Genomic DNA, 24,065 nt, shown 5'->3' with positions numbered 1-24,065 from the left:
GGCGAATGTGCGTAATGGACTTGACTACTACGGAAACTACACATTTTCTACATTCTTGTTTACTTTTCGATTTGTTTTGATTTCTTTTATATTCATTAATTAACTAAATCGAATAAATTAAAATTTAATAACAATTGTTCTAGAAATCTATTGAACAGGTTAAGAGTCCTTTGGGTGAGAAAAAGCTGGTACAAATTTCAAAATGAAATTAAGGTCTAACTAAAACATTTGATCTTTTTTTCTATTAATTTTATAATAGAAGTTATATAGTCTAATAAATAAACGACTAATAATAAACTTCATTCACGCGTATAAATGGACGATCGAACCTTTATTCTTTGGGTAAACTCATATTTAGTACATAGACTTTTTGGTCTATTTTAATATATAAACTTTTAATTTTTTAAAATATTATACCTAATTTCATTTTAATACCCACCGTTAAAAACTTAATACGTTTAGTACCTAAGATATCAGTTTTTGTCTACCAAACTTTCAATTCTTTTAAAATATAATGTTAAATTTTAAACGGCGTTCTAAAATAAAACAAAAACTAAAGTTTTTAACGACAGAGTACTAAAATGAAATAAAAATTAAACTTTAGGTATGGCTTTAAAATTTTTGAAAGTTTAAATATTAAAATGGACCACAACTAATAATTTAAATACTAAACACAAAATTTACCCTTATTTTTTAGAATAATTCTTAATAACGTGATTAAGAAATATGATCTCAATAAAATATGATCTTATCACACTTCATAATTGTATTTAAATTAATTTAATCAAGTGAATCGATAACCAAAGCTAATTCCATCTTCTATCCAATTTTTAAAAAATTCATTGTTAAAATTTGTGCGCAAATCTTGGGGTTTGGTGTGGTTAGAAATTACAAAAGTCCAATTTCATCATAAATAGTTAGTTGTCAAGGTTCAAACACGAATTGCATCAGAACTTTCGGTAAGTCAATTTGGAGACCCTTGATATGAACATTTTAAATCAAATTAGATTTGAATTTAAAAATATATTGATCCGGCTCGAATGGGGTTTGTTTTGTTTTTATTTGCATTAATTCCTCCATTAAAGGACTTTGTTGCACATCTTCACCCACCACGGCTCCATTCAGAAAGCTCAGCATTACTAAAACTTGACGTCACCCTTCAAATGTATACTAGTTCAACACAGATTTACTGAACCAATTAACCAAGAAATTGCATGTTTGTTATATCTATACTTGTCTTGTTGAAACCCAGAAAAACAACTACCAGTTTGTTATTTCTTTGGTAAATGATTTAGTGATATTAGGTTGAGTTTGTTGTTAAACAACAGTAAAACGAAGTGACGTATCCAGAAAATGAATCAAGAGATTTTATTCAGATACGAATTAACACTACAAATATGATCACTCTCATAATTAAACGAATCAACTCTAAACTGACATAACATGACACAAACAAAACAAGGGCAAAATGGTCAACATATTCAGTACGACAAAACCAAGGCAACGGACAGGAATAAGAAAGGAGGCAGAGTAGCAGCAATGGATGAAGCTGAGTTGGACCCAGGAGTTCCCGACGGCCCAGGTCCGGCGGCTGTCGGAGTTGTAGGTGTGGCGGTGGGGCTTGGAGTTGCAGGAGTGGTGGTGGTTGTGGGGCTCGGAGCTCCAGGAATGGTGGGAGCGGGTCTAGGACTAGTTGTGGGAGCAGTGGTGTTGCGGGTGCCATTTCTGACTTCAACGCTGAGCTTTTGGCCGGCGGAACAATGACCGGGGACAGCACAAATGAAGTAGTGATCACCGGTCCTGTTGAGGGTAATTCTCGCCGGTCCGGTGCTCAACGTAGATATAGGATTAGCAGCGTTGCAAGAGTCGTAAGCAGCTTCGGTCACCTCGGCAACATTATGTGTTCCGGTAGTAAAATTAAACACTGCGAAAAAAAAAGCAAAAAAAAAAAAAACAGTAAGCAACATGTACTCTAATGATCAAAATCCAGTTAAAATCTTCCATTAAAAAACGAATCTTGAGCTAAGAAACTCACCAAGAACATCACCAACAACGAATCTCTTATTGTCGGCCCAATTATCATAGAAATCTGAATTACTGGAAGGGATGACCCAACCAGTGGAGTCTCCCCACCGTATAAGTTGTACCATACGTACTCTGCAACAGATTTGCAGCCAAAAGTAGAAGAAATGCAGCCATGCTGATTTTCTCACCCATTTTTTTTATCTGAATATTTTGCTGTGTCCTCTTGCTACAGTCACCCCCAGTAGATCTCTCAGTTTGAGCTGTAATTGTGAGTCCTCGTCTTCCCTAATAGATTGTATATATAGAGAATAACGAAGTTTGTAGGAAGATGATGGAGAAAAGAAAGGGTCAATTATTAAAGGTCATTTCCCATGTGTGACGGATGACTATCAATAGTTTACTGATTTAGGGTATGGGTGGGGTGGTTGTTTAATGGCATCCACATTGGCATAGGTACAAATCCGGACTGTGTTAATTACGAAGAGTCAGTCACATGCTTTACCAATATATTTAAGGGTAAATTGCATCATAAGACTCAATTATTTATTATATTACAAATAGGTCATACAATTTTTTTTATTAAGCTAAGGTGATTACGAATTAGTATATGTTCTAAATAATCTTAACCATTTGACAATAAACACTCAATCATCCTATTACAGTCACTAGTGCTTGAACCCGTGATTATAGGTATACAATTTTAAAAACAGGTCAATGGAACGCTAAAAATGAAACATATATTTTAGAAATAAATTTATAAATTAACTTAATGTATAACATTTTTGGGTAAATTACACATTTAGTACTTAAATTATCAATTTTGGTATGTTTTAGTACCTATACTTTTAAAAAAATATACATAAAGCTTAGTTTTTGTTTCATTTTAGTACCTGCCATTAAAAACTTTAGTTTTTGTCTCATTTTAATACTCCAGTCAAAATTAAACGTTAAGTTTTAAAAAGAATTGAAATTTTAGGTACTAAAATGGACTAAAACTAATAGTTTAAGTACTAAATACGTTAAGTTTTTAACAGCGGTGTACTAAAATGAAATGAAAACTAAACGTTATAATTGATTTTTTTTAAAAAATAAAAGTTTAGATACTAAAATGGACCAAAATTGATAGTTTAGGTATTGAATGCATAATTTACCCAAATGTGTTTTTAAAATAAAGTTCATGACATCACTTTAATGAAAACAACTAATAAGCATATTATTTTGGACCTATAGATAACGTTATAAAAAAGTGAATGATCAAATAAAAATATAAATTTTAGTAAAGTAAAGGGATTAACATCAAAATTGAACCAAAGTAAAAACAAAGGAAAAAGAGTTGCTCAGTTAACCATCCTTGAATGCTTGGACTTTCAACACGGGAACCGACTGGGTTTTGTTGAACAATGGCCCCCTTCCCACTACTTTCTTTATAGCACTCCGACATCAAAGATTGAAGAAATTATCAAAATGGGGAAAATAGAATACAAGAAATGCTAGATTTCTTAAAAGAGATTAAAAGTTTAAATTATTATATTATGAGTGAAGAAAAGTTTAATTGGAAACAGTATTGTTCTCGTAACGGACATCTATGATATCCGATTCAAATTTAGATGCCAACAATTATATATAAAGGTCTTTCATTTTACAATAGGAATTTTAGAAAATATTACCCTAAAAGGGGGAAAAGAAAAACAGATTATTCCATTATCAAGGGTGGAATTAGAAATTTAATATAGCGGGTCAAAATATTTTTTATTTTTTATAAATATAATTTTTATTGAAGGGACCTGATAATTTTTTATTATTTATTTTTTAAAAATATTTTTTTAATATTAATTAATACTTAAAAAATAATTAACTGAAACCAAGGCTCCCTCTGACCCCGTGATGTCCCGCCTCAACCTATTATATTTTGATTGGTGTGCGTGATGTTTTAGAAGAGAATATATATATATATATATATATATATATATATATATATATATTTTAAAATTTTCAAGGATACGATACTTAAACCCCACAAAACAAAAATTAAGGTTGGTTGCATTTACTCTTTTGCAAAAGATAAAAAGTACTACAATCAAAATGATACTGTGGGGTGCTGAACAACAGTAAAAGATAACATATTAGTAGCCTATAATTTGATAAATAGCATCCATATACTCAGGAAAACATCTCGATTTATTAAATACAAAATATTAAAATTAAATTACATGTCTAATATTTAAACTATCAATTTTAATTTGTTTTAACATCTCAACTTTCAATTTTTTTAAAACATACCTAACATTTAGATTTTTTTTCATGTTAATACCTCATCATTAAGAATTTAACTCATTACATCTTTTGAGTAAATTACATCATTCATCACTCAACTATTTTCTCACTCTTATTTTAATACTAAAGTTTAAAAATTTTCAATTTAACTACTCAACTTTCAAATTACTCCTATTTTAATCACTCTAATTTATTTTATTAATAATTTTTGTGACATTATATTTTTAACTATTTTATTAATATATAATTAAAAATAAAGAAAATTAAATTTGAAATTAAAGTGATTAAATTAAGAGTAATTTGAAAGCTAAGTAATTAAATTAAAAAAATAAACTTTAGTGAAAAAAATAAGAGTGAGAAGATAGTTAAGTGATGACTGGTGCAATTTACCCATAAAAAATGTGTCACGTGCAAACCACCCGTTTTAAATTTTTAACAGAAAGATATTAAAACAAAATAAAAGCTAAACGTTATATACATTTTGAAAAATTAAAAGTTTAAATACTAAAATAGATTAAAACTGATAGTTTATGTACTAAATACGTAGTTTATTCAAATATCAAATAAACTAATGCAAACAAATTTGTTTAGAATAACCAGAACAAGAAAGCCAAGGCAATGGACGTGATGAATACAAGCAACAACGGATGAAGCTGAGTTGGCCGAGGGAGGACTTGAAGTCCCAGGAGTGCTGGAGTGGAGCCTGAAGTTCCAGGTGCGGTGGCGCTTGCGGTTCCAACAGTGGTGGGCCGTGGTAGCAGTGCTGGTGCGGTCAACTTTGAGCTTTTGGCCGGAGAAAAATGCCCTAAACCCTAAATGAAAGTAACAAGATTTAATTACGGAGGAATTGGTTGTTTTTGTTGAACAAAATGCAGTGGTCAACGTAAGGTAATCACTTTTCCCATCTATTTGTTTAGTTAGAAAAGTTAAAAAGAAGAAGCAATCACGTTTTGCATCCATCTCCACTGTTTAGTGAGAAAAAAAAGTTAGACAGAAAAAGGTTGTGGCACAGTAAGCGAATCATTCAATTGGGATGATCATGCCAATATGCAAGACTATCAGATAATTCCTTATAGTTCACAAGCATAAACATGCACATCCATTTGCACTATCACTGGAAACTACACATTTGATCTACAGACACATACAATGCATAGAAAGTTGTCTCAATGATCAATCAGTTAAACAATCCTCCATCAAACTCCAGGCTTGACCATGCCCACCTCATTACTTTCGTTACTACCGTTCCCAATTGCTTCTTCTGCTTTCTTGCTATTTCCGTCGACACCCGTTATGTTTTGTACCTCGTTGCACTTTATCAATTCTGTCTCCTTGATTGCTCCTCCGGATTCAACGGTGTTACTTTCGTGTTTCACTTTGTCTTCTCGTACTACCTCGTTTTTTATTTCCTCAGTAATAAAGTCTATGCCGGGTCTGTCATGTTGCTCGGGTCCAAGCCCTTTCTATGCTTCATCCACTGGTTGTTGAAGCTTTACCTCAGAGGTTGCATCCTCGAATCCTTTACCCAAAGCATCGACATCAACTCCATCTTGGGGGTCCTTCAACATTTCAGATACTGCTTCAGCATTCTCCATACCTTCTTTCATATTAGTAGATACATTAACATCCTCTCCATGTTTCTTGTCTTTATTCTCATTTTCAGCCTCTTCCATATGAATGTCTTTACTCTTGGTTCCTTCAGGGGCAGTCTCCGGTTCTTCGTTATCCTTCTTCGAAGCCGACGATTTTCTCCCTCATTTCCTTGGAGTTTCAGTAGTTTCCGGTGTCGGCATTGCTTTTACCTTCTCACTAATCCTCGCCGATCTCCTTGGGGTCTCGCCTTTACCCCAATCGAATTCCGATACAGCAGAACCATTGGGATTTGCTTTAAGATACTGTTCCAGTTGCCTCTTACTACTAATTTCCTCTCCTGTGGGAGCAACGAATGTGGTTTCGTTTTTCTTAGGAGTCCCGGTTTTCTTCGGCATCAACTGCAGACAAAACAACACCCTAATTTCGCACCGGCTCATCGACCGAAGAAGATTTATACAAGACCAGAAAATCTTAGGGGCTGTTTGTTTGCCTCTGAATGAAATCATTCAACGCTGAATTTAGCGCGTTTGTTTCGCACCTCTGAATGATTCAGTGTTGACTGATTCAGTACAGAAGTACATTCTGAATGATTCAGAGCCATTATCAAATAGCATGTCATATTTAGAACTAATTCATACAGAGCCTCTGAATCATTCAGCATTTGAATCATTCAGCGCTTAATCATTTTGAAGTAAACAAACAATCCCTTAGATGCCTAATGAAAACGTAAGCTAGATATCACAGTAAAAAATGGGAACTAATAATGAACATAGTATTTCACAGATGAACACACATCTACCTAATATCACTAAATTTTTCATGGATGCCCACTTCTCTTATTTGTTTACTTATTCGTCCCCTAAAATTATTTTAAAACAGAAATTACAGAGAGAAAAAATCCAAAAAAATCCTATAGAACCATAACTACTGCTTGGCTTCCAAGAAATTGACAACCCCAGGAATTTCACCCCAACAACCCTAAATTAGAACAATTACTCACAATTCATCATTAATCTTAGAAGAACAACAAGTTAACCCTATTTTTTAAAATAATGAGTAGTTCCCTAAATTCCACCATAAACTACCCATGGAAAAAAAAATTAAATGAAGCCTAGAGAAATTAACAGGTAAGTTAACTGAAGTAAAGCATACAAACCAGAAAAAAAATCAAATGATAAGAATCCATTGTAAAATAGAAGATTAGATTATTAAAGGGAAAAAACCTCTTTTTGGTCCAACCAGGAGGAGCATGGAGTTCCAAGCAAACATCTTCCCCTTTGCCACTAACCATTTCCTTCTCCTCCACTGAGCTCGCCATTTTCAACTTACTAATTTCCCATAAAAATTTTACCAACAATTAAATATATATTCAACTATATGCCTGTATTATATATTTCATACGAACAAAACAAGTCAACTTCATTCGCTTAATTGTTTGGGGACATAAATAAAACAAAACAAAGCCAAATGGCATATTAATCAACGGCCACAAGCTCCATTCGCTGTCGCTTTATCTTTTATTTCCTTTATTTATTAGGTTAATTACCTCATTCATACATGAACTATACATTATTCTCAGTTTCATACATAAAATTTAAAAATTCTCGATTAATTACGTAATGTTTTCTGCCGTTAACGGATTCACCCACTTCCGTCACGGAAAGTGACGTAGAACCCTATAACCATGACATGTGGCACATTAAAAACATGTTTTTTAATTGTTTAGATATATTATGCTATTCATCACTCAACTATCTTCTCACTCTTATTTTAGTCATTAAAGTTTATTTTTTTAATTTAATTATTAAACTATAGAATTGCTGGTCAGGTTCCAGGAGAGTGAGAGGGACTGAAGGGAAAATGGCAGAAATCATAGCAGAATAACAAACCTCAATGATCTCAAGAACCTTCTTAATCAAACCCTAGCTAAAGCCCAAGCCGAGAGACATTCCTCAAACCCTAGAATCCAAGTACTAATCTTCTTTCAAGTCCACTCAAATCCCTAACCTCTTCTCCTCCATCTCTTCCCTTTCATTTTTCCCTTCGCCGCCCCACCATTTTGCCGCTGCCTACTTCACCTCTGTTTCCCTCTTCTTCTCGCTATCCCTCTCTGAAGGTGATGTTTCCCCTTCCTCCATCATCTTCTCTTTCCTTCCGTTTCGACTACCTCCTCTTAGGTGCTTCTGATCTTTCTAGTCTCATCCAAGTCTTCGATGTCAAACCCCATACCCCACTTCGTCATCTCCTGTCTCATACCCGTCTGGTTCGATTTGTTAAGTTTCTGATTCTTGATAAGCTCCATTTGCTCTCCAGATGTGGGATGTTACTGGGGAAAGCATGGTTTTGGACTTGATGGGCCATAAGGATTACGTGCGGTGTGACGATTGTAGTTCGATGAGTTTCGATTTGTTTGTTACCGGTTCTTATGATCATACCATTAAGGTATGGGATGTCATAGTCGAGAATTCGAGGTCAGTTTTCGAAGTGAATCATGGGAAACCTGTAATACCCCAAATATCAGGTTAGAGACTTTATTAAAAAGGTTTGAAAATTTAAGATTTATTTGAATAAGTAGTAAAATATGAGAAAATGATTTGGAATAGTGTTTATACTAATTTGTAACAATAGATAAATTAATAGGGTACTTTGATCTTTTAAGTGGGAAAATGAATTTAAAATATATTTCTTATTAGGGATTTTAAATGGGGAAAAGAAGAAAGTTAAGCTATTTCTACTCTTCTTCTTCTTCTTCTTCTTCATGTGGGTAGTGCTCTCCTCCATAGCATATGGTAAACTTCACTTAGTTAGTTATTCTTTTAAATTTTGGGTTTCTCTTGTAACATTAAGTGATATGTAAGCTTAAGGAATGATTAAAGAAGATTAAAACTAAGTGGTGGATGTTTTATATGAGATTTCAAGAAATGGGTTTTTGAATAATATGTTGATATATGAGTTTTTATTGAGGTTTATTAGTAGAATTAACTTGTCAAAGGAGTGAATAAGAGATTTGTAACATTGAATATGATTAAAAACATGTTAAAAAAAGTTATATGATTCTTGTTGAGATGTTCTATGGAGATTTTATGTTATAAGAGCTAAATGAAGTAAAGTTAGTTGGGTTAGTAAAGAGGTTTAATAGTAGTTTTTGGAGGTAAAAGTAAAAGATTAGAGGGGAAATTAAGTGAAAATCGAGCTGAAAAATGGTAAATATGGGAAATGGTATCGGTATTGATGAAAAGTACCGATACTATAGGTGTAAATGGGTAGAAATGTAACGAACATTATCGATAACGATGTAAGTGGTATCGATACTGATGGGGTATCAATACTAACAAGGGGAAGTATCGATACCATGGATAACAGAATGCCAAAATGGTATCGATACCAAAAGGGAGTATCGGTACCATAGTGTAGTAGTATCGATACTAAGAGAAAGGTATCGGTACCATAGTATAGAAGTATAGATACCATGATAGGGGTATTGATACTATTGAGCCTAGAGCTATAAGATAGATTGGAATTGTTATAAAAATGAAATAATGGTACTTTTGAGTATTATTAAAGTATAAATGTTACCGGTATTGAAAATTGAAATAATTGAAAATTAAGTGAAAATCAAGCTGAAAATGGTAAATTTGGGAAATGGTATCGGTATTTATGGAACAGTACCGATACTATAGGTGTAAATGGGTAAAAATGTAACGACAGTATCGATACCGATGTAAGTGGTATCGATATTGATGGGGTATCAATACTAACAAGGGGAAGTATCGATACCATGGACAGAATGCCAAAATGGTATCGATACCAAAAGGGAGTATCAGTACCATAGTGTAGTAGTATCGATACTGAGAGAAAGGTATCAGTACCATATTATAGAAGTATCGATACCATGATAGGGGTATCGATACTATTGAGCCTAGAACTATAAGATAGATTGGAATTGTTATAAAAATTGAAATAATGGTACTTTTGAGTATTATTAAAGTATAAATGTTAGGGAATATACTAACATTTGATATGATATATGTCTTCAATGGATGCTTGGGTAGATCATGACCAAGCTCCTGAATCTAGCAAGAAAAATTGGAAAGATAAAGTTGTTGATTAACTAGACATCTCTACATCTTATTAGCGGAGATTATCAGGTGAGTACATTTATTGTAATTATCTGAGATGAAGAAGATTCATAATGATTCAAATTAGAATGTTTTAAAGTAATGTATGTTTTATAGTATTGAATATGTTATCATTATATGCATGGAAATGATATTATGAACGAGTTTTAGAGTATGAACTACTTTAAACCGAATTCATAACTGAAATGCATAATGGTGCATTAAGGCATGAAAAGATGCCAAAACTGAAATGCATAATGGTGCATTAAGGCATAAAAGGATGACATAACTGAAATGCATAATGGTATTTTAAGGCATGAAAGGATGCCATAACTGAAATGCATAATGGTGGATTAAGGCATGAAAGGATGCCATAACTGAAATGCATAATGGTGCATTAAGGCATGAAAGGATGCCATAACTAAACTGCATAATGGTGTATTAGGGCATGAAATGGTGCCATAAATGAAATGCATAACGGTGCAATAAGGCATGAAAGGATGCCATAAATGAAAATAATAATTAACTACTAAAGAAAAATGGGAAAAATATACAGAAAGAAAAGTATGTTGGACATACAAAAATTTTTATGATGAATGTATGAAACAAAGTTGGTTTTAATAATAGGGAATTATCTAAGCCTTATAGATGATATGAACTATTTCGAAACCAAATAACTATAATATACTTAAGTACACATTATTGTTTCTTTACAATATTATGTCTCACTAAGTACATATTTAACGTGTGTTGATTTCACGCGTAGGTAAAGACAGGGATTAGCTGAGTAAGGAGTGCAGTTGTAACAGCGGTGATCATCAATTAAGGTTGACTCGTCAATAACAATAGGACAATCCAGTTTATTTTGGAAAATTTATTTGGCATGTAATTAAAGTATAAAAAATGCTCTGAATTGTTATCAAATAGAACTTCATAACAGATTTCAATTAATATTTTGCTTTATATTAAAAATTGTTTGGTTTTAAGAGATCGAAAAACAAAATTTTACGGGTTTTCAAATAAAGAACTACTTTTACAGATGATGTGACATCTATATTTCGTATACAAAAAGGTATACAAGAGATGGGTGTTACATTTATTGGTATCAGAGCTACAGGTTTAGCCAATTCTCGGCCGAAACTAGTTTTATTTTAAAGTAGAAAAGGGATTACATGCCATAAAGATTGTCAATGTTACTGGTATGGTGTCATTGGAGTGTGATTGATTACACTCCTTACTAATTGTAATGTTATTATTATGTATGTCATAATATATGTCAGAATCTTCGAATTTGCGGAGAGCTGGGGAACAAGAGATGCAAAAAGGAACTGGTAGTGAAAGTTATGAGGCTAATAGTGAATAACCTCCCCCTCTAAAAATGCTAGTACACTTGTACAGCAGGGGATTTCAGTGCCTGAGTTTGGAACTTTCATACAAGCCTTTGACGCCATACGGACTCGATTTCAACCTCCCCCTGTTCCTCCAGCACCGAGAATATTGATCCCCAAAGAGCTGAAGAGCTTGAGAGATCCAGAGTTAAGGGGAGAAAAAGGTGAGGGTCCTATGGAGGTCGACTTATGGCTAAATGATGTTATAATAATGCTAGAAAGTCTTCATTGTTCGAATCTGAAAAAGTTAGGTGGAGATGTATCTGTACTTAGAGAATCAGTTCGAGTATGGTGGTCAAATACTACGATGTATGCACCACCAGAGCAAGTGACCTGGAAATTCTTTCTTGAAGAATTCAAGAACAAGTATGCGGGTGAACAGTTCATATGGGCAATGTTGTTAAAGTTCCTTAATCTGAAGCAAGGTGATCGAGCCATACATGAGTTTGAGGTAACCTCAAATCGAAGTAGAGGAATGGGTAGATCCAGGGGATAATCGGATTCAATACAGAGACAAGAGACTTGGGGAGTCGCTAGAATTTACAATATTAAGACTAATGAGGATCGAGATGACCCTGAAATCATAACAAGTATTTTCCATCTTTTTGATGAGCCTGTATTTGTTTTATTTTATCTTGGTTCTACACACTCATATATTAGTGCAAAATTGGTTAGAGCTATAGGAATTCCTTTATAACCAATTGTTAGTGAGATGATAGCGGTAAAGCCTATGGGTCACAGTGCGAGAGTAAGTCGAGTTTGTAGAAAATGCCTTATAAAGATCCAAGGGATTGTGTTTCCGACAAACTTGATGGAGTTTCCCTTCGATGAATTTGAAATCATTTTAGGCATGGATTGGTTGTCTTCACATTATGGATGGGTTGATTGTCGTAAGAAACGCTTGTTTCTAAAAAATGCATAAGGTTCAGAAATCGTAGTGATCATCGAAAAGTAGAAATCGACATCAAATGTGATATCAGCCATGACTACAAGGAAAATGATGTCAAAAGGATATATAGCTTTTCTAGCCAATGTGATAGATACTCGAATACCAGAAGTTAGAGTAAATGATATTCCCACGGTTAGAGAATTTTCGAACGTTTTTCCCAAGGAGTTATCGGGATTACCCTCAGATCGTGAGGTAGATTTCACCTGGGTACAGGAACCTGTTTTTATGGCTCCATATAGGATGGCTCCGAATGAATTTAGACAACTAAAAGCCTAACTGCAAGAGTTACTCGATAAGGGATTTGTAAGACCCAGTGTTTCTCCTTGGGGAGCATCTGTGCTGTTTGTAAAAAAGAATGGCGGGTCTATGCGATTATGTATCGATTACCGCCAGTTAAATAAAGTAACAATAAAGAACAAGTATCCTCTTATGAGGATTGATGATTTGTTTGATCAATTGAAAGGAGCAACGGTGTTTTCTAAGATAGACCTAAGGTCAGGGTACCATCAGCTAGGGGTGAGCAACGAAACCGAGAAAACCGAAAAACCGACACGAACCGAGTAAAATGGTTCAGTTCGGTTTGGTTTGGCTTTAAACGGTTCGGTTTTCGGTTCGGTTTAAAGGCTTCATTTTTTTGATTCGGTTCGGTTTGGGTTTTCCATATGGAACCCATTTGTTCCATATTGAACCGAATAGGCAATTTTTGTAAAAAAAATTATAGTTTCAAGTGATTTTTTCATTGAAAAACCGAAAAATCGAACCGAACCAAACCGAAAAACCCGAACCGTTAAAAAACCCGAACCGAACCGAACCGAAAAAACTGGTTTCGGTTTTTTCGGTTTTTTAACTATTCGGTTTCGGTTTAAATATTGAAAAACCGTTTATTTCGGTTCGGTTCAGTTTTTGGTAAAAAACCGAACCGAACCGAACCGAATACACCCCTACCATCAGCTAAAGATCAAAGAAGATGATTTTTCAAAGATAACTTTTCGGACTCGGTATGAGCACTATGAATTTGTGGTGATGCCATTTGGTTTGACTAATGCTCCTGCAACATTTATAGATTTAATGAACTGAGTGTTCCAACCTTACTTGGATAAATTCATGGTGGTATTTATAGATGAAATTTTGGTATATTCCAAGTCAATAAAGGAACATGATGCTCATCTTCTAGTAGTTCTTCAGACACTTCGCGAGAAGAAGTTGTATGCCAAAGTTTCAAAGTGAAAATTTTGGTTAGCCGAAGTTGTTTTCCTTGGTCACATGGTCTCCACAAAAGGCATAATAGTAGATCCTAAAAAGATCCAAGCTATAGTGGATTGGTGGTTATTATAGACGGTTTGTGAAGAACTTCTCAATGTTAGCGTTGCCTCTAACTAAGTTGTTACGAAAGGATATGACATTTGTCTGGACAGATAAATATCAAAAAAGTTTTGAAAGGCTCAAGAGAATAGTAACAGAGGCCCCCGTGGTACAACATGAGTAAGGTAAAGGCTATGTTGTTTTGAGTGATACATCCCATAATGGACTCGGGTGTGTGCTGATGCAAGATGGAAAAGTTATGGCTTATGTCTCGAGACAATTGAAGAATCATGAGAAAAACTATCTGACGCACGATTTAGAATTGGCAGTAGTTGTATTTTCATTTAAAATCTGGCGTCATTATCTGTATGGTGAGCGGTGCTATATTTATACGGATTACAAGAGTCTAAAGTACTTGTTGACTTAGAAAGAATTAAACTTGAGACAAAGAATATGGATTGAGCTTTTTAAGGATTATGATCTAATTATCGATTATCATCTCGAAAAGGAGAATGTGGTAGCCGGATGCACTAATCCAAAAGATTTTTGCCTCTCTCCGGGCTTTGGATGCACATATGTCATTAAAGGAGGATGATACCTTGATTGCTAAGCTTAATTTAAAGCCAATGTTTTTGGATTAGATAAAGAGCTACAAGGTCAAGATGAGAAATGCTTGGTGAGAATGGCACGAGTCAAAAAGAAAGAGACCAAAGACTTCGAAATAAGAGTCAATGGATGTTTATATTATCGGGGAAGACTTTTCATTCACGATAATGATGAATTGAAGAAAGAATTCTTTATGAGGCACATTAGAGCCCTTTGACGATGTATCCAGGCGAGAATAAATTTTATCAGGATTTAAAAAGTCGTTATTGGTGGCCTGATATGAAAAGAGTTGTATCAGAGTTTGTGGAAAAATGTTTGACATGTCAGCAAGTGAAAGCTGAACATCAAACACCCTCCAGATTGCTTCAACCGATATTCATTCCTGAGTGGAAGTGGGAGTGAGTTACAATGGATTTTGTTTCAAGGATACCTTTATCACTAGGTAAAAAAGACTCCATATGGGTAATTGTAGATCGATTAACCAAGATAACTCATTTTATTCTAGGTCGAGTAGATTACTCAATGGATAAGTATGTGGAGTTGTATATAAAAGAAATAGTCAGACTGCAGGGAGTGCTTATATCAATAATATCTGATCGAGACCCAAGGTTTACTTAAAGATTCTTGAAGTCGTTACATGAGGAATTGAGTACTCGATTGAACTCATTTGAAGGTTTAATCACCTCTTGATTCGATTTGGGAAGAGTTATATCGATAATCAAGTCATCATGGCCTCCACTTCAAACTTCAACTTTGGTCTTGATTCAATGCCCATCAACAAGCCTCCTTTCTTCAATGTAGCTAATTATGCTTATTGGAAGAATAGAATGAGGTACTTCATTCAAGGAAGTGACATGGGAGTATGAAATATCATAGAAGATGGATACATCATACCTTTCGCTCATTCAAGAACGTGGAGTGAAATAGAGACAAGATTGTTCCAGCTCAACTCAAATGCTATCCATATTATTTTTTTGTGCTCTTGGACCGGATGAATATGGGAGGGTTTCATCTTCTACAACCGCCAAAGAGATATGGGATAAACTACAAGTCACTCATGAAGGCACAGACGAGGTAAAAGAATCTAAAATTAGTCTCCTAACTCATAGCTATGAAAATTTCAGGATGAAACCAGATAAAGATATCAAAGGTATGACGGATAGATTTTCAACGATTGTCAATGGTCTCAAATCATATGGATAAATCATTCCAAACGAGAGGTTTGTAAGGAAGTTAGTTTACTCTCTTCTGAAAGCTTGGCAATCAAATAAAACGACAATCATCGAGGCTAAGAACTTAAAGTCTTTAACTCTTGAAGAGTTAATTGGTTCACTCTTCACTCATGAAGTGATGCTTCAAGATGAAGTAGACCTCGAGAAAATTAACGAGCCAAAGAAGGAGACAGAGAAAAAGAAGAACGTGGGAGTTGCTCTCAAATCCACAAGAGATGAGAGTGATTCAAATTAAGATGACTATGACGAGGAAATGGCATTATTTGCTAAACGGTTCAGAAAATTGATGAAGCCCAATCGAGGAAGAAAATTCAAACGAAACGAAGGCTTAAAAAATGAACCGAAGGAGAAAGACCCTATTATTTGCTACGAGTGCAAAAAGACGAGTCATTTCAAATACGATTGCCCGCAATTAAAGCAAAAGGGTCAATCCAAGAAGAAGCACAAGGCTCATGTGGCTACATGGAGCGATGATGAAGGTTTCGATGAAGAGAAACAAGAAGTGGCAAACTTGTGCTTCATGGCCATCAGAGAAAACTCTCAGGAAAAGGAGCATTGCTACAAGGCACAAGAAACAAGTTAAAACTCATGGTACCTTGATAGTGGATGCTCAAGACATATGACCGGAGACAAGAGCCGATTCATTGAGCTTAACGACAAAAATAGAGGGGAAGTGACTTTTGGTGATAATTCAAAAGATCACATTGAAGGTATAAGTACTATAGGTAATACCTCTTTCATACAAATTAAAAATGTGCTATATGTGAATGGGTTAAAGCATAATCTATTGAGTATTAGTCAATTATGCGATAAAGGATACAATGTCATATTTGAAACAAATAGTTGTAAAGTAATCGGCATTGCATCTAATTGGATTATGCTTGTTGGTCATAGAATAGGAAACATATACATGGTGCATTTAGATACAATAAATATGACTAATTTATGCCTAGTTGCTAAGGATGAGCATAATAGTTGGTTATGGCATAGGAGACTAGTACATACTAGCATGAGTATTTTACAAAGACTAATTCAAGGAGATTTAGTATTAGGGCTGCCAAAGCTAAAATTTGATAAAGATAAAATCTGTGATGCTTGTGCTAAAGGAAAACATCAAAGAACTTTCTTTAAGTCCATTAATGATGTATCAACTAGTAGAGTATTATAATTGATCCATATAGATCTTTTTGGGCCAATTAGAACTATTAGCTTGGGTGGAAAACAATATTGTTTTGTATTGGTAGATGACTATTCTAGATATACTTGAGTTCTATTTTTAAGTACTAAAGATGAAACATTAGAAAAAAATTCATCACGTTTTCAAAAGTAATCCAAAACGAAAAAGGTTACTCCATAACTAGTGTTAGGAGTGATCATGGTACTGAATTTGAAAATCTTGGATTTACTGATTTTTGCAATTCTAATGGTATTGGCCATAGTTTTTCAGCACCTAGAACCCCTCAACAAAATGGTGTTGTTGAGAGGAAAAATCAAACTTTGGAATAAATGGTTAGAACCATGCTTTGTGAAAACAATTTGCCAAAATATTTTTGGGCGGAAGCCACAAATACCGCTTGTTATGTTATTAATTGAGTAATGATTAGGCCAATTTTGAAGAAAACTCCATATGAACTTTTCAAAAATAAAAAGCCTAACATTATTTATTTTCATCCTTTTGGATGTAAATGTTTTGTTTAAACAACGATAAAGAAAATCTTGGCAAATTTGATGCTAAAAGTGATGAAGGAATTTTTCTGGGTTATTCTTTAAATTCTAAAGCTTATCGAGTATTTAATAAAAGAACTTTTGTGGTAAAAGAGTCTATACATATTGTTTTCGATGATAATCCCCTTCCGAGGAAGGATTCTTGTGTGAATGATGATGTAGGTATTGTAAACACAAATGACGTTAGACATGACGTTGGAGAACCATCATCAAAAGAAGAAACGAAAGATGAGGAAACTTATGATGTTCTCAAGAAATCCAACCATTGAAGAAAGAGAAGTCTCTTACCCAAGAGAATACAATTATGCAAAGATGGTGAGATAATAAGTGATCCATCCAAAGGGGTAACAACTCGATCTTCTCTTAGAAATATATGTAATTATGTTACATTTATCTCGTGCATAGAGCCTAAGAATATTAAAGAAGCATTAAATGATGAACATTGGATTATGGTTATGCAAGAAGAGTTAAATCAATTTGAGAGAAGTAAAGTATGAACATTAGTTGAAAGGCCTAGCAATAATCTACTGTAGGTACTAGATGGGTATTTAGGAATAAGCTTGATGAAAGTAGTAATATAGTGAGAAACAAGGCTAGACTTGTTGCTCAAGGCTATACTCAAGAAGAAGGCATAGACTATGATGAAACATACACTCCCGTAGCTAGGATGGAAGCAATTAGAATGTTATTAGCATTTGCATGTTTCAATGAATTTAAATTATATCAAATGGATATTAAAAGTGCATTTTTAAATGGTTTTATAAAAGAAGAAGTGTATGTGGAAAACCTCCTGGTTTTGAAGATTCAAAATTTACAGATCATGTTTTTAAATTACAAAAGCACTTTATGGATTAAAACAAGCTCTTAGAGCTTGGTATGAAAGATTGTCAAATATTTTGATTGAAAAAGGTTTTTCAAAAGGGAAGATTGACACTACATTGTTTTTAAAGCATAAAGGTAAAGATTTGTTAGTAGTTCAAATTTATGTTGATGATATAATATTGGTTATACTAATGATGTTCTTTGCCAATAATTTTCTAAGTTTATGCAGAGTGAATTCGAGATGAGCATGATGGGGGAGCTCTCATATTTCTTGGGACTCCAAATCAAGCAAAGAAAAAATGACATCTTCATCAATCAAGCTAAGTACGTCAAGGATATGCTCAAGAAGTTTGGACTGGAAAATGGGAAACCTCATGCCACTCCAATGAGTTCTTCTACAAAGCTTGACAAAGATGAATGAGGTAAATGTGTGGATGTTAAATTGTATAGGTCAATGATTGGCTCCTTGCTTTATCTAACCGCAAGTAGACCGGACATTATGTTTAGTGTTTTCTTATGTGCTAGATTTCAATCATGCCCTAAGGAATCACATTTACTAGCTGTTAAGAGAATCTTTAGATACCTTAAGGACACTCATAGTTTAGGACTTTGGTATCCTAGAGACTCTAACTTTAGCTTGCATGCCTTCTCTAATGCGGATTATGGAGGATGCAAAATAGATAGGAAAAACACCTCTGGTACTTGCCAATTCTTAGGAAATATGTTGATTTCATGGTTTTCAAGGAAAAAAACTTGTGTTGCATTATCTACCACTGAAGTGGAATACATTTCAGCCGGTAGTTGTTGTGCAAAAGTTTTATGGATGAAACAAAAACTTTTAGATTATGGAATTGAAGTAGGTACCATACCTATCAAGTGTGACAATATTAGTGCTATTTTTCTCACTAAAAATCCCATCCAACACTCTAGAACTAAGCATATTGAAATTAGACATCATTTCATTAGAGATCATGTCGCTAAAGAAGATATAGTTCTAGAATTTGTTGATATTTTGCATCAATTAGCAGATATTTTTACAAAACCTTTAGATAAAGAAATATTTTGGACACTTAGGGGAGAATTAGGTTTAACTGACCTTTCTTCACTTAGTGTTTAAAATAAGTTTAGCACTTTTAAATGAAAAATGCTTATAATTTTTTTTATTGTGTTCTTTGCTATTAGTTAGGGGGAGTTTATGATTCTTAGTGAAAATTAATTATATGTTCAAATTATGTTTAAGGATAGATTTGATTGATTCAACATAGTTAATTTTCTTAATATGAGTTGCCAATACCACTAGAACAAATTAATTTAGCATTTTGAGTGTTTAAATATATATTTTTAACTTTTTTGTATGCTAGGTATCAATACCCCCTTTGAATGGGTACCGATACCCTCTTTGAATGGGTATCGATACCCCCATGAGGGTATCGATACCCACTTCGAGTTCTGGTTTTAAAATCACCAAAACCCTATTTGTGCCAAAACTTTCATCTCTCTAAACACTCACCGTGCGCCTATCTCTCTCAAACCCAACTTTCATCTTTGCCCAAAATCAACGGTTTCAAGTTGAATTTCACTCAGTTTTCAACTCCTAAACCTGTTAGCATCATTAATTTCGTGCAAACATCATCAAAATCCACCCAATCTTCATCTTTCAAGGTAACTTTTCTAAAAACTCTATTTTATTGATTTTTGAACTTATGACTAGTTTTGATTAGTTCTAGGTTGAAATAGTGATCGAGCTTTACTTAGATTTTGATTTAAAACAAGAATCTACAACTAATTTCATCAAAACACAGGATTTGATCAATTTTTTTCATTTTCGAAATAATAAAAAAAATTGTTTTTGATTTTAAAATTGTTGTTTTTTATTTAATTATATTGTTTTGAAAACTACACATTGATTTTCAGATATTGTTTTCAAACATAGTTTTCAAAATTTTCCCATTAGTATTATTTTAGAGAACCTTGAAATATTGAGGACTCATTTGAGTTTTGGGAATTGATTATATTGCATACATATGTTTTTAAAAATTGTAGGTAACAATTCTATTCCGATTTCTTGAATCATGTCCCAAAAACGCCCTAGGACATCCTCTAGTCGTTCAAACTGACCACCAAACCCACCTCCAAATCCATCTACTATTCAACAAATTCCTAATCCTGATGATCCCAAAATGACTATTCAAAACTCATGCTTTAACGAACCTGGCCGTAGGGATAATCTTTACCATAGGTTTGTCTATCTCTTTTAGTCTTACAAAATTCGGGAAGAACGTATTCCTTCTCTTCTAGCTGTGGAAGAAAAAAACTTTAGATATATTCATACTTTTCAAGATTGGAAATTTGATAAACTTTTTCATCTCAAGCCAGTAGTTTACCAACAACTTGTTCGAATTTTCTATTCAAATGTCGTTTGTATTCAAAACCAAACTAGAACCGAAACAATAGGAATTCGATCCTATCTTCTAGGTCGATTCATCTATATTGATTCCCAGTACATTGCTAACGCATTTGGATTAGATAATGATGGCTTAGTTAATGAAAAAGAAACAGTAGGTTCTCCTTACAATGTCAAGTCTAGTGTGAGTGTGTTAGATCACCAAGATCATTTTCTTCATCTGATGATCTCTTGGTTGTTTAGACCATCCAGAGGCAAATACTCCACTTTTAGAGCCTTAGACCTTTGGTGGATACATTGTATCCATAATAATAGAAAAATAAACCTACCTCAAATTATCTTTTCCGAACTCGTTGAAACTGTCAACCTTGTTCCTAATAAGAAAGTTTGTGAAACTCTAGTTTACGGTTGTCTACTGAGTAATTTGTTTATCAAAGCCGAACTTAGAGTACATCTTGATGTAGCCATCCCTCTCAAAAACGAAATCAACTTGACTTCTTTAAAGAAATCGGGATGAACATTGGATAAGGAAACTAATCAAAGGGTTCGAACAACTGAGAAAACTCTGGGAGCTAGTTCTTCACAAGCTCCACCTCCTTTGGTACTGGCAGCAGACGATGATCTAGAGCTTCAACAACTAATGCAAGATATTGACGATATTGATGATGAAGGACGTGTTGGGATAGTAAGAGGATCAAGTGCCTCCATACTTTAGATCATTTTCGGAGACATTTGATCTTAGGTTTGCATCTATAGAGTCCCAATTAACTGCTATAGGGGCTCAACAACGGGAGATGAATGAATGTTTAGATGCGCTCACACTCGAGATGCGAGCACGTTATCTTCCTCCTCCTTATCCTCCTATGGATTAGACCCTACCTTGCTTTAGTTTTCTTGGTTTGATTTTGAACTTATTGTTAAACATTTTGATATTTTTGGATTTGTTTGTTATGGATGATACGGATGTTTGAACTTAATATATATGTATTTGATTAGTTTGAATTTTTAAATCTTAAGTTTTACATCATATTAGAATATGACCAAATCCCATTACACATTGTTTATGAATATTGATTTGTGAAACTAATGGCTAACTTTTTCTCTTAACTGTGTTCTTAGCAGCTTAAGCTTTAAATTTCTAGATATCAATTGGCTAAGTTTTTTTTTTTCAAAAATCTTATTTAAAAACGTTTTAGAGTCTTTTTGATTTAATAAAAAGGGGAAGAAGTGTGGTTATAGTAAGGGGGATTAATTTTTCAAAAATTGACTTCAAAAATGATTCTCAATAAGAAAATCTTAAACTTACTAAAATGTTTTGTTATATCAAAAAAGGGGAGATTGTTGAAAATATTTTGATATTTCGATATAACAAATTAAGTGTTATTAGATTTTAAGATTTTATAATCATTTTTGAAAATATATTCGATTAAACTATTCGAATATTAACATATTACTCCAAGTTTTTCAAATGTCAATTTCAATCCTTACTTAAGTGTAAAATTATGTTTTAATCTTTTTGAAACAATTTCACAAAGTATTTCGAGCCTTAAACAAGCCAAAAATAATTTTTGAATAGGAAGGGCTTCGAGAAAACATATTACCCAAAGGGTACTGATACCTCTCATAGGGTACCGATACCCCTATGCAAGATTTGGCTCCGAGAAAAACAGAATGCCCTATGGGTACCGATACCACCCCTTGGATGTATCGATACCCCTAGTCATTTAACGGTCGAAATATTTAAATTTTACACTGTAGGTACCGATACCCATAGAAGGGGTACCGATACCCCCATGCTCTCAACTGTTTTATTTAATTGTTTTCACAAAATAAAGGCTTAAGAGCCATTGATCAACAACAATTAAGAAGAATTGAGAGAGAATCAAAGAGAAAGCATAAAACCCCAAGTTTGAGCATTTTCAAGCCTATTTTTCATTCAATATTCATTTTTGCTTTCAAGAACACTTATTGTGCTCGATTGTATTATTCTTGAGTGTTCATTCTTTGTTCTAGAATTGTGAAAACATCTTGCCTTGTGAGGTTTTTCTGTAAGTTTGTAAAATTTGTATTGTTCTCTTTGGGAAAGAGTATTCTCAAGAATTTGGGGTATAATTCTTGAGGGATTTGTAAGGTTACTCTTTGTCCTCAAAAGAAAGACAAAATAGTGAATTTGTGGAAAATCCTTAGTGTTGATATCTAAGGTAGTGGACGTATACTTTGGTTGAGAAAGTCGAACCACTCTAAATCACTGTGCAATCATTTTCTATTTTCTGCAAAAGCTTTCACCAAAATATTTTATTGCCAATTCGCCCCCTCTTGGCTATTTCGTCGATCGATTAACTCAACAGTTACCAATTGAGTATTAAGATGACTCTATATGAAGCTTTGTATGGGAGAAGGTGTCGAACATCATTAAATTGGTTTGAACTAAAAGATCGAAACCTAGTTGGGCCGAATTTTATTAAAGAAATGGAGGAGAAAGTAAAAATTATTCAGGGCAATCTAAAGATAGCCTCCGATCGATAGAAATCTTATGCTGATTTGAAAAGAAAATAAATCGAATTTCAAGTGGGAGATAAAGTATTTCTGATGGGTCGGACCTTATGAGATCTTGAAAATGGTCAGACTGGTAGCATATCAATTAGCTTTACCTCCAGATATGGATAAGATCCACAATGTTTTTCATGTATCAATGCTCAGAAGATACCGATCAGATCCATCCCACATTATCACACCAGAGAAGATAGAGATCCGATCAAATTTAACAGATGAAGAAGAACCAACGTGGATCCTGGCTAGAGAAAACAAAGAATTGCGTAACAAGAAGATTCCTTTAGTTAAAGTGCTCTGGCAGAATCATAAGGTTGAAGAAGCTATATGGAAAAGAAAGGAGGATATGAGAATACAATTTCCATACCTCTTCGTTCCAGGTATTTATTTAAATTCGAGGATGAATTTTCTTAAGGGGAGAATTGTAATACCCCAAATATCAGGTCAGTGAATTTAGTGAAAAGATTTGAAAATTTAAGATTTATTTGAATAAGTGGTAAAATATGAGAAAATGATTTGGAATAGTGTTTAGACTAATTTGTAACAATAGATAAATTAAGAGGGCACTTTAGTCTTTTAAGAGGGAAAATGAATTTAAAATATATTCCTTATTAGGGATTTTAAATGGGGAAAAGAGGAAAGTTAAGATATTTCTTCTCTTCTTCTTCATCTTAACGTGGATAGTGCTCTCCTCCATAGCATAAGGTAAACTTCAATTAGTTAGTTCTTCTTTTAAATTTTGGGTTGCTCTTGTAACATTAAGTGATATGTAAGCCTAAGGAAGGATTAAAGAAGATTAAAACTAAGTGGTGGATGTTTTATATGAGATTTAAGAAAATGAGTTTTTGAATGATATGTTGATATATGGAGTTTTTATTGAGGTTTATTAGTATAATTGACTTGTCAAAGGAGTGAATAAGAGATTTGAAACATTGCATATGATTAAAGACATGTTCAAAAAAGTTATATGATTTTTGGGTTGATGTAACATCTTCAATACCAGGTTAGTGATTAAATTGTAAAACTTTATAATTTAGTGACAAAAGTAGAATAATTGAATAATTTAGGGGCTTATAT

The 24,065-nt window shown here is 33.7% G+C and overlaps 3 pseudogenes; 1 reads left to right on the top strand and 2 right to left on the bottom strand.

The window, feature by feature from the left end:
* Positions 1-1,345: 1,345 nt before the first annotated feature.
* Positions 1,346-2,301, bottom strand: LOC120169375 (annotated as a pseudogene).
* A 3,194-nt stretch (positions 2,302-5,495) lies between these two features.
* LOC120169332 lies at positions 5,496-7,210 on the bottom strand (annotated as a pseudogene).
* Positions 7,211-7,752: 542 nt separating this feature from the next.
* LOC120169331 overlaps positions 7,753-24,065 on the top strand; it is a 50,281-nt pseudogene continuing 33,968 nt past the window's right edge.

This window comes from Hibiscus syriacus, unplaced genomic scaffold, assembly GCF_006381635.1.
Source record: "Hibiscus syriacus cultivar Baekdansim isolate YM2019G1 unplaced genomic scaffold, ASM638163v2 tig00111758_pilon, whole genome shotgun sequence".
NCBI classification, from domain to species: Eukaryota; Viridiplantae; Streptophyta; class Magnoliopsida; order Malvales; family Malvaceae; genus Hibiscus; species Hibiscus syriacus.
Note: the sequence above shows the minus strand (reverse complement) of the source record. Positions and strands in the feature narration are given on the sequence as shown.